The sequence below is a fragment of the Cyanistes caeruleus genome, chromosome 25, assembly GCF_971803275.1.
Source record: "Cyanistes caeruleus chromosome 25, bCyaCae1.hap1.1, whole genome shotgun sequence".
NCBI classification, from domain to species: Eukaryota; Metazoa; Chordata; class Aves; order Passeriformes; family Paridae; genus Cyanistes; species Cyanistes caeruleus.
In genome coordinates, this window is record NC_141725.1 from 31,667 (window position 1) to 45,494 (window position 13,828).

Consider the following 13,828-nt stretch of genomic DNA (forward strand, 5'->3'; position numbering starts at 1 on the left):
AAAAGAGGCTCATGTTTGCCTTGCTACCCACAAGTGCTGTAGGTATTTCCAGGAGAAGAGGGAAAACATCGCTGTCCTGTGGTGTGGTAGAAATGCCACCACAACTGTGATTGTGTGAGCAAAGCCAGCCAGTGCTTTTTGGGGCAGCAGCAGCAGCTGAGAGTGTGGCAGAGCGGTTTTGATACTCTTTTTAGAGTCCTGCAAACATTGTTTTCGAAACAACCCACAGCTTTGCAAATGTGCTCGAAGAAAATGCAAAGAGAACTGGGGTGTGAAAATCAAAGACTGTTTATCTGTAGAAGAAAAGGAACAAGAATGAACTACACCACATATTTACACTGTAAGAATATTGGTAACAACAACAACAACAACAACAACAACAAACTATAGAACCTATTTACCTGAGAACAGCTCTAACAAAACTCTATGAAACGTATTTACAGACAACTTAAACAAACTCTAAAACCTCTATCCTGAACACAACAACTGTAAAACGTATGTACAGCAGGGTGGCATCTGTGTCTGTGATGTCCCTAAGTCCTGGAAGGAAAAACAAGTAGCACGGTCAGTGCAGTCAGGCACGGAAGGGTGTTCCATGTGCTGCCGGGCTGGGACACTGGCCCAGTGGGACTCTGCTGCCAGAAGGGAGCCTGGCTGGGGGCTGTGGCCCAGGCACTGGAACAGGGCTTGTGTGGCCCACAGCAAGCCCAGGCCAGGCCAGGGATGGCCAGCAGAATCCAGTGCATGGGCTAGCGTGTCCCTGAGCAGGAAGTGCCCAGCCCGGCCCCAGGCTGGCAGCAGGGGCCCCACTCTGCCTGTGGGGAGCACCTGCCTGTTCTGCTGCTGGCATCGGTCTTCATCCCAAGACCATGTCTTCCTCCTTGTCTTTTAGATCAATATCCATCTCTTCAATAGAATCTTTCGTTTCCACCTCCATCTCTTCCTCTGTCTCGTACATATCCACATCCATCTCTTCCTCTCCAGTATCCTCTCCGTCCACTTCCATGGCTTCTTCTCTATCAGTCTGTGTATCGACGTCCGTCCCCTCCTCTCGGTCTGTGCCAGCCTGCAGAGGTAGCAAAATTTCCCACACTGTGCCACAGAGCTCCAGCCCAGCCAGGCAGCTGCGGGGTGTCCGCCTCCGTGGAATAGTGCCATAGCTCTTTTGGAACAAATGCAGACATCCTGCAGGGATGGAGAGCAAAATCCAAGCGATGGGGAGCTTTGGGGACTGCTGGGGGAATCAGGGAGCAGGTGGCAACAAGGTGACAGGGGTAGGCTTGGAGCAGGGTGAATGAAGAGCGTGCTGGCACAAGGAGCCAAGGGTTGTGTTGTGGCCGTTGCTGGATGCTGGAAGTTCTAGCTGGAGCGTGCACTGTGACATCACCGCCAGGAGTTGAGGCCCAGGCTGAAGTGGACAACGGAGACCGTAGAATGAATGATGGAATCCCTGGGTGCTTGGGCTTGGAAGGGACCCTAAAGACCATCTTGTTCCAAGCGGAGCGATCTTCGCCCAGAATAGGTTGCTCAGAGCCCCGCTCCCAGCTGGCCTTGGATGTTGCCAAGGATGGAGCATCCCCAGCCTCTGTGCACAGCCTGGGCCAGTGCCCCAGCAGCCGGAGTGGAAAAGAGCAGCTTCATTAGATCCAACTTCAAGCTCACTCCTGCAGTTGAAAGGCTTCTCCTCTCTGTGCCCATCTTTCCTAGAGCTGCAGGGAGGCCTCGCCAGCCCCCTTCTCTTTCCAGGCTGAGCATCCCCAGCCCCACACGGACAGCAGTCCGATGCGTGGCAGTCAAGGCTAAAGGGTAGCAAATGGCTACATCAGGAAGTGAGAGATGGAAGCTTTTGGAGATGGAAGCTTTACCTCTAAATGTAGAAAAGAAAGAAAAGTGGAGGGGGAAATGGTGGGACTCTGGCTCTGTTCTAACTGGCGAAGATTTTCTTTTCTTCTTTTCTGTCGTGCTAACCCAAGTTTTGTTGTTTGAAAGGAGGTTTAGCAAAATATCCATCGTCTTCTCCACTGCTGAAACACTGAACAACACCTGGGCAGGCTGAGGATGCAGAGCAAAACCTGCAAATATCTACTGCTGATCGTGATCCTGGGGAATGCAGCTAAAGCCAGCCAAAAGCAATTTCTGGAAAGTCAAGCCTGCTTTACGTTTTCTGGAGTTTGGTTGTGCCAACTTCACCAGTCATTTCTAAAAAAGGAAAAGAAACTCCAAGCAAAAGAGAGAAAAACACAAAGAAACCAACCCAAAGAAACCAATCAAACAAACAGATAAAACACCCCCAATCAAACCAAAGGCAATGAGAAGTTAGGACTAGTTGTAAGGATATCACAGCAGGCGAATGGCTGCTTCCTACTTGGATCACCATCCAAAGCCACCTAGAACAACTTCTCCAAAACATATCCAACAGGAGAAATGGAAAAAGTGATCCATGGCAGCTCTGCATTGTGGTGAATGATGAGCATGCAGTGGTACAGATTGCCCACCCTCCAGGCTGCTGTTTGCTCTGCTGAAAGACTCTTGCAGGACTGTGGCCCCTCTCCATGCAATGGAAATCATTGCCACAGCTCTCAGTTGAGGCACTGGCATTTCCAGAGCCAGATTCAGGCACAATCCTACTGCCTGCTGAGCATCTGGGAAAGGTGCTGAGCATCTTCAGGCCTAGAAGCACAAAAGAGCTCAGGCTCTCCCCGAACTGGGTTTTCAGGGCAGCTTTCCATATCTCTGCAAGATTTCTTCATCCCTCAACACGTCTGACTTCATTATGTCCAACGATGCATTTGGGTTTCTTCCGTCCTCTTGTGTGCCCGTGAGTAACCTTCCACGTGGATGAAGGAGATTGTGTACAGGACAATTGATTGCGGCATTGCCATTTGGCTTCACTGTCACTCAGTTGAACACGGTCCTTATCTAAGAAGGACTTCCAAGAAATGGCTAGGAGTTTTGGCTGTGAGAGGAGCAGAAAGCACATTTTCTACAGCAAATTGCTAGCTGATGCACTTTCCTCCCTGCCAAAATAGTGATTGCCATTCATCTTCCTGGGAAGAATGTAAAGACCCATTCAGAGATGCCAGGTTCAGCTGGCCTGTGGCTTTGTGTACCTCATTTCACATGTCCAATTTCAAGGGCCACTAAAAGAGGCTCATGTTTGCCTTGCTACCCACAAGTGCTGTAGGTATTTCCAGGAGAAGAGGGAAAACATCGCTGTCCTGTGGTGTGGTAGAAATGCCACCACAACTGTGATTGTGTGAGCAAAGCCAGCCAGTGCTTTTTGGGGCAGCAGCAGCAGCTGAGAGTGTGGCAGAGCGGTTTTGATACTCTTTTTAGAGTCCTGCAAACATTGTTCCCGAAACAACCCACAGCTTTGCAAATGTGCCCGAAGAAAATGCAAAGAGAACTGGGGTGTGAAAATCAAAGACTGTTTATCTGTAGAAGAAAAGGAACAAGAATGAACTACACCACATATTTACACTGTAAGAATATTGGTAACAACAACAACAACAATAACAACAACAACAACAACAACAACAAACTATAGAACCTATTTACCTGAGAACAGCTCTAACAAAACTCTATGAAACGTATTTACAGACAACTTAAACAAACTCTAAAACCTCTATCCTGAACACAACAACTGTAAAACGTATGTACAGCAGGGTGGCATCTGTGTCTGTGATGTCCCTAAGTCCTGGAAGAAAAACAAGTAGCACGGTCAGTGCAGTCAGGCACGGAAGGGTGTTCCATGTGCTGCCGGGCTGGGACACTGGCCCAGTGGGACTCTGCTGCCAGAAGGGAGCCTGGCTGGGGGCTGTGGCCCAGGCACTGGAACAGGGCTTGTGTGGCCCACAGCAAGCCCAGGCCAGGCCAGGGATGGCCAGCAGAATGCAGTGCATGGGCCAGCGTGTCCCTGAGCAGGAAGTGCCCAGCCCGGCCCCAGGCTGGCAGCAGGGGCCCCACTCTGCCTGTGGGGAGCACCTGCCTGTTCTGCTGCTGGCATCGGTCTTCATCCCAAGACCATGTCTTCCTCCTTGTCTTTTAGATCAATATCCATCTCTTCAATAGAATCTTTCGTTTCCACCTCCATCTCTTCCTCTGTCTCGTACATATCCACATCCATCTCTTCCTCTCCAGTATCCTCTCCGTCCACTTCCATGGCTTCTTCTCTATCAGTCTGTGTATCGACGTCCGTCCCCTCCTCTCCGTCTGTGCCAGCCTGCAGAGGTAGCAAAATTTCCCACCCTGTCCCACAGAGCTCCAGCCCAGCCAGGCAGCTGCGGGGTGTCCGCCTCCGTGGAATAGTGCCATAGCTCTTTTGGAACAAATGCAGACATCCTGCAGGGATGGAGAGCAAAATCCAAGCGATGGGGAGCTTTGGGGACTGCTGGGGGAATCAGGGAGCAGGTGGCAACAATGTGACAGGGGTAGGCTTGGAGCAGGGTGAATGAAGAGCGTGCTGGCACAAGGAGCCAAGGGTTGTGTTGTGGCCGTTGCTGGATGCTGGAAGTTCTAGCTGGAGCGTGCACTGTGACATCACCGCCAGGAGTTCAGGCCCAGGCTGAAGTGGACAACGGAGACCGTAGAATGAATGATGGAATCCCTGGGTGCTTGGGCTTAGAAGGGACCCTAAAGACCATCTTGTTCCAAGCGGAGCGATCTTCCCCTAGAATAGGTTGCTCAGAGCCCCGCTCCCAGCTGGCCCTGGATGTTGCCAAGGATGGAGCATCCCCAGCCTCTGTGCACAGCCTGGGCCAGTGCCCCAGCAGCCGGAGTGGAAAAGAGCAGCTTCATTAGATCCAACTTCAAGCTCACTCCTGCATTCGAAAGGCTTCTCCTCTCTGTGCCCATCTTTCCTAGAGCTGCAGGGAGGCCTCGCCAGCCCCCTTCTCTTTCCAGGCTGAGCATCCCCAGCCCCACACGGACAGCAGTCCGATGCGTGGCAGTCAAGGCTAAAGGGTAGCAAATGGCTACATCAGGAAGTGAGAGAAGGAAGCTTTTGGAGATGGAAGCTTTACCTCTAAATGTAGAAAAGAAAGCAAAGTGGAGGGGGAAATGGTGGGACTGTGGATCTGTTCTAACTGGCGAGGATTTTCTTTTCTTCTTTTCTGTCGTGCTAACCCAAGTTTTGTTGTTTGAAAGGAAGTTTAGCAAAATATCCATCGTCTTCTCCATTGCTGAAACACTGAACAACACCTGGGCAGGCTGAGGATGCAGAGCAAAACCTGCAAATATCTACTGCTGATCGTGATCCTGGGGAATGCAGCTAAAGCCAGCCAAAAGCAATTTCTGGAAAGTCAAGCCTGCTTTACGTTTTCTGGAGTTTGGTTGTGCCAACTTCACCAGTCATTTCTAAAAAAGGAAAAGAAACTCCAAGCAAAAGAGAGAAAAACACAAAGAAACCAACCCAAAGAAACCAATCAAACAAACAGATAAAACACCCCCAATCAAACCAAAGGCAATGAGAAGTTAGGACTAGTTGTAAGGATATCACAGCAGGCGAATGGCTGCTTCCTACTTGGATCACCATCCAAAGCCACCTAGAACAACTTCTCCAAAACATATCCAACAGGAGAAATGGAAAAAGTGATCCACGGCAGCTCTGCATTGTGGTGAATGATGAGCATGCAGTGGTACAGATTGCCCACCCTCCAGGCTGCTGTTTGCTCTGCTGAAAGACTCTTGCAGGACTGTGGCCCCTCTCCATGCAATGGAAATCATTGCCACAGCTCTCAGTTGAGGCACTGGCATTTCCAGAGCCAGATTCAGGCACAATCCTACTGCCTGCTGAGCATCTGGGAAAGCTGCTGAGCATCTTCAGGCCTAGAAGCACAAAAGAGCTCAGGCTCTCCCCGAACTGGGTTTTCAGGGCAGCTTTCCATATCTCTGCAAGATTTCTTCATCCCTCAACACGTCTGACTTCATTATGTCCAACGATGCATTTGGGTTTCTTCCGTCCTCTTGTGTGCCCGTGAGTAACCTTCCACGTGGATGAAGGAGATTGTGTACAGGACAATTGATTGCGGCATTGCCATTTGGCTTCACTGTCACTCAGTTGAACACGGTCCTTATCTAAGAAGGACTTCCAAGAAATGGCTAGGAGTTTTGGCTGTGAGAGGAGCAGAAAGCACATTTTCTACAGCAAATTGCTAGCTGATGCACTTTCCTCCCTGCCAAAATAGTGATTGCCATTCATCTTCCTGGGAAGAATGTAAAGACCCATTCAGAGATGCCAGGTTCAGCTGGCCTGTGGCTTTGTGTGCCTCATTTCACATGTCCAATTTCAAGGGCCACTAAAAGAGGCTCATGTTTGCCTTGCTACCCACAAGTGCTGTAGGTATTTCCAGGAGAAGAGGGAAATCATCGCTGTCCAGTGGTGTGGTAGAAATGCCACCACAACTGTGATTGTGTGAGCAAAGCCAGCCAGTGCTTTTTGGGGCAGCAGCAGCAGCTGAGAGTGTGGCAGAGCGGTTGTGATACTCTTTTTAGAGTCCTGCAAACATTGTTCCCGAAACAACCCACAGCTTTGCAAATGTGCCCGAAGAAAATGCAAAGAGAACTGGGGTGTGAAAATCAAAGACTGTTTATCTGTAGAAGAAAAGGAACAAGAATGAACTACACCACATATTTACACTGTAAGAATATTGGTAACAACAACAACAACAATAACAACAACAACAACAACAACAACAAACTATAGAACCTATTTACCTGCGAACAGCTCTAACAAAACTCTATGAAACGTATTTACAGACAACTTAAACAAACTCTAAAACCTCTATCCTGAACACAACAACTGTAAAACGTATGTACAGCAGGGTGGCATCTGTGTCTGTGATGTCCCTAAGTCCTGCAAGAAAAACAAGTAGCACGGTCAGTGCAGTCAGGCACGGAAGGGTGTTCCATGTGCTGCCGGGCTGGGACACTGGCCCAGTGGGACTCTGCTGCCAGAAGGGAACCTGGCTGGGGGCTGTGGCCCAGGCACTGGAACAGGGCTTGTGTGGCCCACAGCAAGCCCAGGCCAGGCCAGGGATGGCCAGCAGAATCCAGTGCATGGGCTAGCGTGTCCCTGAGCAGGAAGTGCCCAGCCCGGCCCCAGGCTGGCAGCAGGGGCCCCACTCTGCCTGTGGGGAGCACCTGCCTGTTCTGCTGCTGGCATCGGTCTTCATCCCAAGACCATGTCTTCCTCCTTGTCTTTTAGATCAATATCCATCTCTTCAATAGAATCTTTCGTTTCCACCTCCATCTCTTCCTCTGTCTCGTACATATCCACATCCATCTCTTCCTCTCCAGTATCCTCTCCGTCCACTTCCATGGCTTCTTCTCTATCAGTCTGTGTATCGACGTCCGTCTCCTCCTCTCCGTCTGTGCCAGCCTGCAGAGGTAGCAAAATTTCCCACCCTGTCCCACAGAGCTCCAGCCCAGCCAGGCAGCTGCGGGGTGTCCGCCTCCGTGGAATAGTACCATACCTCTTTTGGAACAAATGCAGACATCCTGCAGGGATGGAGAGCAAAATCCAAGCGATGGGGAGCTTTGGGGACTGCTGGGGGAATCAGGGAGCAGGTGGCAACAAGGTGACAGGGGTAGGCTTGGAGCAGGGTGAATGAAGAGCGTGCTGGCACAAGGAGCCAAGGGTTGTGTTGTGGCCGTTGCTGGATGCTGGAAGTTCTAGCTGGAGCGTGCACTGTGACATCACCGCCAGGAGTTCAGGCCCAGGCTGAAGTGGACAACGGAGACCGTAGAATGAATGATGGAATCCCTGGGTGCTTGGGCTTGGAAGGGACCCTAAAGACCATCTTGTTCCAAGCGGAGCGATCTTCGCCCAGAAGAGGTTGCTCAGAGCCCCGCTCCCAGCTGGCCTTGGATGTTGCCAAGGATGGAGCATCCCCAGCCTCTGTGCACAGCCTGGGCCAGTGCCCCAGCAGCCGGAGTGGAAAAGAGCAGCTTCATTAGATCCAACTTCAAGCTCACTCCTGCAGTTGAAAGGCTTCTCCTCTCTGTGCCCATCTTTCCTAGAGCTGCAGGGAGGCCTCGCCAGCCCCCTTCTCTTTCCAGGCTGAGCATCCCCAGCCCCACACGGACAGCAGTCCGATGCGTGGCAGTCAAGGCTAAAGGGTAGCAAATGGCTACATCAGGAAGTGAGAGATGGAAGCTTTTGCAGATGGAAGCTTTACCTCTAAATGTAGAAAAGAAAGAAAAGTGGAGGGGGAAATGGTGGGACTCTGGCTCTGTTCTAACTGGCGAAGATTTTCTTTTCTTCTTTTCTGTCGTGCTAACCCAAGTTTTGTTGTTTGAAAGGAGGTTTAGCAAAATATCCATCGTCTTCTCCACTGCTGAAACACTGAACAACACCTGGGCAGGCTGAGGATGCAGAGCAAAACCTGCAAATATCTACTGCTGATCGTGATCCTGGGGAATGCAGCTAAAGCCAGCCAAAAGCAATTTCTGGAAAGTCAAGCCTGCTTTACGTTTTCTGGAGTTTGGTTGTGCCAACTTCACCAGTCATTTCTAAAAAAGGAAAAGAAACTCCAAGCAAAAGAGAGAAAAACACAAAGAAACCAACCCAAAGAAACCAATCAAACAAACAGATAAAACACCCCCAATCAAACCAAAGGCAATGAGAAGTTAGGACTAGTTGTAAGGATATCACAGCAGGCGAATGGCTGCTTCCTACTTGGATCACCATCCAAAGCCACCTAGAACAACTTCTCCAAAACATATCCAACAGGAGAAATGGAAAAAGTGATCCATGGCAGCTCTGCATTGTGGTGAATGATGAGCATGCAGTGGTACAGATTGCCCACCCTCCAGGCTGCTGTTTGCTCTGCTGAAAGACTCTTGCAGGACTGTGGCCCCTCTCCATGCAATGGAAATCATTGCCACAGCTCTCAGTTGAGGCACTGGCATTTCCAGGACCAGATTCAGGCACAATCCTACTGCCTGCTGAGCATCTGGGAAAGGTGCTGAGCATCTTCAGGCCTAGAAGCACAAAAGAGCTCAGGCTCTCCCCGAACTGGGTTTTCAGGGCAGCTTTCCATATCTCTGCAAGATTTCTTCATCCCTCAACACGTCTGACTTCATTATGTCCAACGATGCATTTGGGTTTCTTCCGTCCTCTTGTGTGCCCGTGAGTAACCTTCCACGTGGATGAAGGAGATTGTGTACAGGACAATTGATTGCGGCATTGCCATTTGGCTTCACTGTCACTCAGTTGAACACGGTCCTTATCTAAGAAGGACTTCCAAGAAATGGCTAGGAGTTTTGGCTGTGAGAGGAGCAGAAAGCACATTTTCTACAGCAAATTGCTAGCTGATGCACTTTCCTCCCTGCCAAAATAGTGATTGCCATTCATCTTCCTGGGAAGAATGTAAAGACCCATTCAGAGATGCCAGGTTCAGCTGGCCTGTGGCTTTGTGTACCTCATTTCACATGTCCAATTTCAAGGGCCACTAAAAGAGGCTCATGTTTGCCTTGCTACCCACAAGTGCTGTAGGTATTTCCAGGAGAAGAGGGAAAACATCGCTGTCCTGTGGTGTGGTAGAAATGCCACCACAACTGTGATTGTGTGAGCAAAGCCAGCCAGTGCTTTTTGGGGCAGCAGCAGCAGCTGAGAGTGTGGCAGAGCGGTTTTGATACTCTTTTTAGAGTCCTGCAAACATTGTTCCCGAAACAACCCACAGCTTTGCAAATGTGCCCGAAGAAAATGCAAAGAGAACTGGGGTGTGAAAATCAAAGACTGTTTATCTGTAGAAGAAAAGGAACAAGAATGAACTACACCACATATTTACACTGTAAGAATATTGGTAACAACAACAACAACAATAACAACAACAACAACAACAACAACAAACTATAGAACCTATTTACCTGAGAACAGCTCTAACAAAACTCTATGAAACGTATTTACAGACAACTTAAACAAACTCTAAAACCTCTATCCTGAACACAACAACTGTAAAACGTATGTACAGCAGGGTGGCATCTGTGTCTGTGATGTCCCTAAGTCCTGGAAGAAAAACAAGTAGCACGGTCAGTGCAGTCAGGCACGGAAGGGTGTTCCATGTGCTGCCGGGCTGGGACACTGGCCCAGTGGGACTCTGCTGCCAGAAGGGAGCCTGGCTGGGGGCTGTGGCCCAGGCACTGGAACAGGGCTTGTGTGGCCCACAGCAAGCCCAGGCCAGGCCAGGGATGGCCAGCAGAATCCAGTGCATGGGCCAGCGTGTCCCTGAGCAGGAAGTGCCCAGCCCGGCCCCAGGCTGGCAGCAGGGGCCCCACTCTGCCTGTGGGGAGCACCTGCCTGTTCTGCTGCTGGCATCGGTCTTCATCCCAAGACCATGTCTTCCTCCTTGTCTTTTAGATCAATATCCATCTCTTCAATAGAATCTTTCGTTTCCACCTCCATCTCTTCCTCTGTCTCGTACATATCCACATCCATCTCTTCCTCTCCAGTATCCTCTCCGTCCACTTCCATGGCTTCTTCTCTATCAGTCTGTGTATCGACGTCCGTCCCCTCCTCTCCGTCTGTGCCAGCCTGCAGAGGTAGCAAAATTTCCCACCCTGTCCCACAGAGCTCCAGCCCAGCCAGGCAGCTGCGGGGTGTCCGCCTCCGTGGAATAGTGCCATAGCTCTTTTGGAACAAATGCAGACATCCTGCAGGGATGGAGAGCAAAATCCAAGCGATGGGGAGCTTTGGGGACTGCTGGGGGAATCAGGGAGCAGGTGGCAACAATGTGACAGGGGTAGGCTTGGAGCAGGGTGAATGAAGAGCGTGCTGGCACAAGGAGCCAAGGGTTGTGTTGTGGCCGTTGCTGGATGCTGGAAGTTCTAGCTGGAGCGTGCACTGTGACATCACCGCCAGGAGTTCAGGCCCAGGCTGAAGTGGACAACGGAGACCGTAGAATGAATGATGGAATCCCTGGGTGCTTGGGCTTAGAAGGGACCCTAAAGACCATCTTGTTCCAAGCGGAGCGATCTTCCCCTAGAATAGGTTGCTCAGAGCCCCGCTCCCAGCTGGCCCTGGATGTTGCCAAGGATGGAGCATCCCCAGCCTCTGTGCACAGCCTGGGCCAGTGCCCCAGCAGCCGGAGTGGAAAAGAGCAGCTTCATTAGATCCAACTTCAAGCTCACTCCTGCATTCGAAAGGCTTCTCCTCTCTGTGCCCATCTTTCCTAGAGCTGCAGGGAGGCCTCGCCAGCCCCCTTCTCTTTCCAGGCTGAGCATCCCCAGCCCCACACGGACAGCAGTCCGATGCGTGGCAGTCAAGGCTAAAGGGTAGCAAATGGCTACATCAGGAAGTGAGAGAAGGAAGCTTTTGGAGATGGAAGCTTTACCTCTAAATGTAGAAAAGAAAGCAAAGTGGAGGGGGAAATGGTGGGACTGTGGATCTGTTCTAACTGGCGAGGATTTTCTTTTCTTCTTTTCTGTCGTGCTAACCCAAGTTTTGTTGTTTGAAAGGAAGTTTAGCAAAATATCCATCGTCTTCTCCATTGCTGAAACACTGAACAACACCTGGGCAGGCTGAGGATGCAGAGCAAAACCTGCAAATATCTACTGCTGATCGTGATCCTGGGGAATGCAGCTAAAGCCAGCCAAAAGCAATTTCTGGAAAGTCAAGCCTGCTTTACGTTTTCTGGAGTTTGGTTGTGCCAACTTCACCAGTCATTTCTAAAAAAGGAAAAGAAACTCCAAGCAAAAGAGAGAAAAACACAAAGAAACCAACCCAAAGAAACCAATCAAACAAACAGATAAAACACCCCCAATCAAACCAAAGGCAATGAGAAGTTAGGACTAGTTGTAAGGATATCACAGCAGGCGAATGGCTGCTTCCTACTTGGATCACCATCCAAAGCCACCTAGAACAACTTCTCCAAAACATATCCAACAGGAGAAATGGAAAAAGTGATCCACGGCAGCTCTGCATTGTGGTGAATGATGAGCATGCAGTGGTACAGATTGCCCACCCTCCAGGCTGCTGTTTGCTCTGCTGAAAGACTCTTGCAGGACTGTGGCCCCTCTCCATGCAATGGAAATCATTGCCACAGCTCTCAGTTGAGGCACTGGCATTTCCAGAGCCAGATTCAGGCACAATCCTACTGCCTGCTGAGCATCTGGGAAAGCTGCTGAGCATCTTCAGGCCTAGAAGCACAAAAGAGCTCAGGCTCTCCCCGAACTGGGTTTTCAGGGCAGCTTTCCATATCTCTGCAAGATTTCTTCATCCCTCAACACGTCTGACTTCATTATGTCCAACGATGCATTTGGGTTTCTTCCGTCCTCTTGTGTGCCCGTGAGTAACCTTCCACGTGGATGAAGGAGATTGTGTACAGGACAATTGATTGCGGCATTGCCATTTGGCTTCACTGTCACTCAGTTGAACACGGTCCTTATCTAAGAAGGACTTCCAAGAAATGGCTAGGAGTTTTGGCTGTGAGAGGAGCAGAAAGCACATTTTCTACAGCAAATTGCTAGCTGATGCACTTTCCTCCCTGCCAAAATAGTGATTGCCATTCATCTTCCTGGGAAGAATGTAAAGACCCATTCAGAGATGCCAGGTTCAGCTGGCCTGTGGCTTTGTGTGCCTCATTTCACATGTCCAATTTCAAGGGCCACTAAAAGAGGCTCATGTTTGCCTTGCTACCCACAAGTGCTGTAGGTATTTCCAGGAGAAGAGGGAAATCATCGCTGTCCAGTGGTGTGGTAGAAATGCCACCACAACTGTGATTGTGTGAGCAAAGCCAGCCAGTGCTTTTTGGGGCAGCAGCAGCAGCTGAGAGTGTGGCAGAGCGGTTGTGATACTCTTTTTAGAGTCCTGCAAACATTGTTCCCGAAACAACCCACAGCTTTGCAAATGTGCCCGAAGAAAATGCAAAGAGAACTGGGGTGTGAAAATCAAAGACTGTTTATCTGTAGAAGAAAAGGAACAAGAATGAACTACACCACATATTTACACTGTAAGAATATTGGTAACAACAACAACAACAATAACAACAACAACAACAACAACAACAAACTATAGAACCTATTTACCTGCGAACAGCTCTAACAAAACTCTATGAAACGTATTTACAGACAACTTAAACAAACTCTAAAACCTCTATCCTGAACACAACAACTGTAAAACGTATGTACAGCAGGGTGGCATCTGTGTCTGTGATGTCCCTAAGTCCTGGAAGAAAAACAAGTAGCACGGTCAGTGCAGTCAGGCACGGAAGGGTGTTCCATGTGCTGCCGGGCTGGGACACTGGCCCAGTGGGACTCTGCTGCCAGAAGGGAGCCTGGCTGGGGGCTGTGGCCCAGGCACTGGAACAGGGCTTGTGTGGCCCACAGCAAGCCCAGGCCAGGCCAGGGATGGCCAGCAGAATCCAGTGCATGGGCTAGCGTGTCCCTGAGCAGGAAGTGCCCAGCCCGGCCCCAGGCTGGCAGCAGGGGCCCCACTCTGCCTGTGGGGAGCACCTGCCTGTTCTGCTGCTGGCATCGGTCTTCATCCCAAGACCATGTCTTCCTCCTTGTCTTTTAGATCAATATCCATCTCTTCAATATAATCTTTCGTTTCCACCTCCATCTCTTCCTCTGTCTCGTACATATCCACATCCATCTCTTCCTCTCCAGTATCCTCTCCGTCCACTTCCATGGCTTCTTCTCTATCAGTCTGTGTATCGACGTCCGTCTCCTCCTCTCCGTCTGTGCCAGCCTGCAGAGGTAGCAAAATTTCCCAGCCTGTCCCACAGAGCTCCAGCCCAGCCAGGCAGCTGCGGGGTGTCCGCCTCCGTGGAATAGTGCCATAGCTCTTTTGGAACAAATGCAGACATCCTGCAGGGATGGAGAGCAA

General features: G+C 50.2%; 1 long non-coding RNA gene across 1 annotated transcript; it reads right to left on the reverse strand.

Annotated features, from left to right (window-relative positions):
• Positions 1-5,094: 5,094 nt before the first annotated feature.
• On the reverse strand, positions 5,095-13,165 carry LOC147649298 (uncharacterized). The gene is made up of 4 exons (XR_015279182.1): positions 10,301-13,165; positions 7,473-10,009; positions 7,145-7,378; positions 5,095-6,853 (listed from the first exon to the last, which is right to left on the reverse strand). It is a non-coding gene; the product is annotated as an uncharacterized LOC147649298 (long non-coding RNA).
• Between the last annotated feature and the right edge of the window lie 663 nt (positions 13,166-13,828).